This window comes from Atta colombica, unplaced genomic scaffold (assembly GCF_001594045.1).
Source record: "Atta colombica isolate Treedump-2 unplaced genomic scaffold, Acol1.0 scaffold198, whole genome shotgun sequence".
Classification (NCBI taxonomy): domain Eukaryota; kingdom Metazoa; phylum Arthropoda; class Insecta; order Hymenoptera; family Formicidae; genus Atta; species Atta colombica.
In genome coordinates this window covers 5,502,010-5,507,006 of record NW_017259291.1, presented here as the reverse complement: position 1 = coordinate 5,507,006, position 4,997 = coordinate 5,502,010, and the positions used below count along the sequence as shown (strand labels likewise).

Below are 4,997 nucleotides of genomic sequence, written 5' to 3'. Positions count from 1 at the left end.
ATTATAAATATATAATATTATAAAATATATAATATTAACTTTGACAAATATACCATATTTTTGTTTTGACACAATTTTATTTGTTTGATTAATGCTGTTATGAATTAAGAAAATTATTTTCAAAATAATGCTGTTGCTACATCATTTTTCTTTCAGTGTATTTACACAAATCCGATGTTCCACATCGCTACAAATTTTTCCTCAGTTTTGGCAAATGTATGAAAATGAAATTGGCACTCAAAGGATGATCACTTGATCTTCCTTGTCGTACAAACATCTATATTTTGAAAGTTATAGTATTCGATTAAAGAGATAAAAATTACTACGTCTTCTAATTATAATAAATATTATATTAAAAATGATTTTATATTGAATGATTATTGAAATATGTTACGTCCAAATTACAGACATTTTTTGCACGAGATTCCTTTTGGCTATTCAATTATCGACATTCAGTCTCGTTAAAATGACGTCGCATAACGTCAGCTCGAATTTCGTGGAAGCAAATGAATATTCGCGATGCGGATTCGTTAATTATGGAGTGAGGCTCAAATACGGATGTCCTCGATAGCCGACACTCGTACTAATGTATCGCCGCTCGTTCCACATGACCGAAGGAACGTAGCGGATATGAATCGGAATGCGAAGGAGATTCTGTGAGAAACGCGACGATTGGAGAGTGGCCGACGAGAACACAGAGGATGCAATTCCAGGGTCGATATCCTAACGGGGTGGCGACAGGGGACGCTGGTTAAAAGGGGCTCCCTCTTCTGGGGCATGTTGTACCCCTTAGTGCAAACCGCACATAAGGTCAGGCGGAGGATGATTCATCAATAAATCTATATGCTTTCCTCAGCTTTCTACATTTAATTAAGGGAAATATACACGTATCAGACAATACGTTGGAGAGCGAGGATTGTAAATTGGAAATTGATTAAAGCATTTTCCTCTGGGAAAACTAGTGTAACACTGATGTACACACTGAGTGCAATTGAATACAAATCGATTCACATATTTTCAGTTTAATAAATAATTTAATCCTTTTAATTACATATTCTTTGTCGTCACGATAACCTCATAACCTTAAAAAGATTAAATAATTTATTGACACCGAAAATACGTAAACTGATTTGCACAAGTATTGCATGTTTTCTCAGTAGAAAACGCTATAAAACTCGATCCAATGAGACAGTGCACTGTAATCAGAGCAGTGACCATGTAATTTTTTTCCTAGAGTGAAAACATTAAGAGTGACAAATTTCTCCATTACCTTCAACGATAAAATTTTCACTTTTTCGCCTTTTAGAAAAAAATTACACGATTTTACTGAGAAGTTGACAAATTATGATTCGCATAATTATATTTTGAATTTCACCAATAAAAAATTTGCAGAAATTTCTTTTTGTTTTTATTATCTAACATTCTCTCTTGCTACTATATATATAATGTCCTCTTAGCTCGTAAAACCTAATAAATTTTATAATTTTTATGTGGCCATTCATAGAAAAAATATAATATTAAAAAAATATATTATTGACTAGTGTAAACTGAAATTATTTAACAGATAAAATTATAATCTCCAATTTGCAATCTCTGCAAATAATTTGATAAAAACTTCAGACTTTGCAAGAAACAAAGCTAATATTAATTGAATAATTCGTGCCCTTTTTTCCAATTTTCGACTGATAAAGATCGATCACGAAGCAACGCTACTTTAAGGGGTGACAAGATAAGAGGAAGACTGACGTGATGGCAAAGAGTTTAATCAACCGACCGCCGTCATCGTCACGAAACGTCAGTGAACTTCGAGAATGATCTCTCTCTCTCTCTCTCTCTCTCTCTCTCTCTCTCTCTCTCTCTCTCTCTCTCTCTCTGGCCCGCAAGAAAATAACCGACCTCCTTACAGGCTCATTGAATTTTTCCCTCTCCCGTAGCTACCAGCGCACCACTGGGCCGTGCATCGCGCCTCTCTCTAGTTCACTGTCATCGTCGAAGCGCGGCGAGGTGCGAGAGGATACCAGAGGGGAGTTAACAGATCGGAGAAGGGGACAGTTTTGCGACGAGAGCCGACTCTTCTCACCGACAACGCCGAAATAAATGTTTCAGGAAAAATGACTAAAAATTCGAGTGTACATTCGATATACATTTTTCTTTCTAAATTTCGAGAGTTTCAACACTTAGTCATACATTCCATTATGTTGTAAATTATAAAATTATAAAATTTTGATACAAGTAATTAAAAAATATATATGTAATTATTTGAAAATACAAAAAATTGGAAAAATCTCGAAGAAACTCTTCATATATACTTTGATTTTAATTGTGTGTACTTGTATCAAAATTTGATAAGTAAATTCCTTTTAAAATTAATTGAAGAACATTTTGTGTTCGTAGATTCAAGTTGCATTTTCGAATGCTTAATTCAAAATTATTGATATTTTTACCACGAAAAAATCGATTTCAAATCCATTGAATCCAATGATAATCATAAGTTCTTGAGACATCTCGTATGCGAATAATAAATTTTTACGTGGTTGAGAAAAGCTACCATGTCACTCGACGAGTCGCTCTATAATTATTTCCATGTATAAAATTCCTTCGTGGGAGAACAGTCGGCGAAAGAGTGCCGCGGAGGCGAACCCGCGAGAGGGTTAAGGTCGTACTTAATCGCACTGACAAGGAACAGTGAGACGGCAATATGACGCGATAAGAGCATCGAGTCACGATTTTATTTATATCTGCACGAGTTGCAAGTGGTTTTGATAAAGGAACGCAAGCCATCTTTGTTGCGCGAAGTTGCAACTTTTTGCGATATTAACTGGACGCTTCCGCTATCGTCGCTCGCCTGCGTTTCGCAACTTCGGGTTGTCTCTCATTGCCAATCTCACGCTTTCCGAATCCGTGTCGACGGAGTCACGTAGAGAAATAATCGGATTTTAGTGTCAATGTCAACGGAAGAAACTCGGTTTTGGCACAACAAAAGAAAACGTATTTGTTAGCGCTGAAGACCCTGTTTCTGTTTTCGGGCTTAACTTTTTAAATTTTTTAAAGTGGAACGTCATTCTAAAGAATGAAAATTGAATCAATCTTGAAAAAGAGTTCCAATTTTTAATCTTTAAGAACGGGATTTCACTCTTTTTAGAATCAGATTTACTCCAATAATTTTTGGGAATATATAATACATGGCGAATACAATTCTTTAGTAAGATATATTAAAATAAAATGAATTGCTTTTTTCAGTATACTTGATAGCATTTTTGTGATAGTATCGTTATATTATTAATTTATTTGTTATTGCTGGATCTTTTGTTAAATCATGCCTATTATAACAATTGTTACAGAAAGAAAAAGCGTCAATTAAATAAAGTGTGAAATAATTAGCAACGTTAATTAAATTAATCAGTTATAATTAGACCTTAATTTTAATTTTGTGTTTGGCAAAATCATGGTTCCGGGAAAATTTTCGTAGAAACGTGCTTTCACATGACGATCACGGCACTACGAGACATTTGATCAATATAATCAATTACAAAGAAATATTGACTTAGTTTCTTGAAAGATGAGATTCTAAAGATTCTCAATTAATATATAAATCAACGATTTTAAAGGTGCTTTTTCGGCTGTAATAAATATAGATTACGAATTAAATCCCTACAATTTATCTTTCCCGAAACGTATCAAGTATACATGTTCGCTTCAAGCGTGGATATAACGTGATGTAATCGGAAGGAAAGCCTGCCATTTCTCGCTGTCGATGGAAATTGATTGCCATCGATTTCCGTAGATCGCGACGCGCCGATTGAGCAGATTATCGAGATAACGTGAGAAGATTGCCAGCGATCTGTCGACGATCCCGATGGGAACCACTGAGTGAGATTTGAGTAGAAGTGGTTGCCGATAGCACGTGATTCGAAGCGTCCACCCAAAATAAAACAGGCGACGTTTTCTTGAGGATGACGCTCAATAATGATCTCGTCTCTTCGATTCCGCTCGCGACATCAATTTCTTTCCCAGTGACGTTCCATGAAACATATTATTTATCATTATACGAAACCCATTAACTCCCCAGTAAACATCAACTAAAAGTAATATCAATAATAAAGCATTGGAAAGCTTGATTGTATTAATTGAAATTCTGGTTGAATTATATATCATGTGTATATACATTACAATTCTAATTGAGATAATCAGAATTCTGACTAATATGATTAGAATTTTCTGAATTGTTTATTTTCAACCCAAAATTTTTCTCAATATGATATCAAAAGTAATGTAACATCAATAATTGGATCAGTAGAAAAAGCAATTTTGCAACTGTTATAAAATTCTTTAATATGATTGGTTCTTAAGTTTAATGCACAATTGAAAAAAAAAACAGACAATAGAAACAGGTAAGAACGAATCTCAGGAATCATGTATTCTGGTATATATAGGTTGAAATCTGTCCTGTTTCTATTGCTTGTACTTTTTAATTGTGTCTAGACTTTATTATTCTTGGTTTCTCACTGGCTCTAAATATGTAAAGAATTATATTAAAGAATCTTACAATTGCAAAATTACTTTTCTGCTAAACACACACACACACACACACACACACACACACACAAAACACACAACCACCACATTTATATTGTTGAGGTCTAGTTTTTCATTATCTGATTAATTGTGCTTTAGATTTAGATGTGCTTTAGGTTTCTTGATAATAAAAAAATGTGTTTTTCTATGATCAGTAAATTAATGATTTTGTAATGTTATCCTAAAACTATCAGTTTAGTAACTTTAGTAATTATAGATAAAAAAATATCATTTTTATATCATCAGGTTCAATCCAATCACAATTTAACCAGCTAATGAAAAATCGGGCCTCAGTGTGAAATTATAATATTTACGTTACTTTCAATTAGTATTTGCTCTCCTTAAACTCATACAAAAGATAAATTTGGAGAAAATGATTCAGGAAGTCCAAAGACCTTCAGAATACACCATCGCCTTATTAT

The 4,997-nt window shown here is 33.7% G+C and overlaps 1 protein-coding gene across 1 annotated transcript in view; it reads right to left on the bottom strand.

Annotated features, from left to right (window-relative positions):
* LOC108687003 (cofilin/actin-depolymerizing factor homolog) overlaps positions 1–4,997 on the bottom strand; it is a 9,176-nt gene that overhangs the window by 2,031 nt on the left and 2,148 nt on the right. The gene's annotated exons all lie outside the window — the stretch shown is intronic.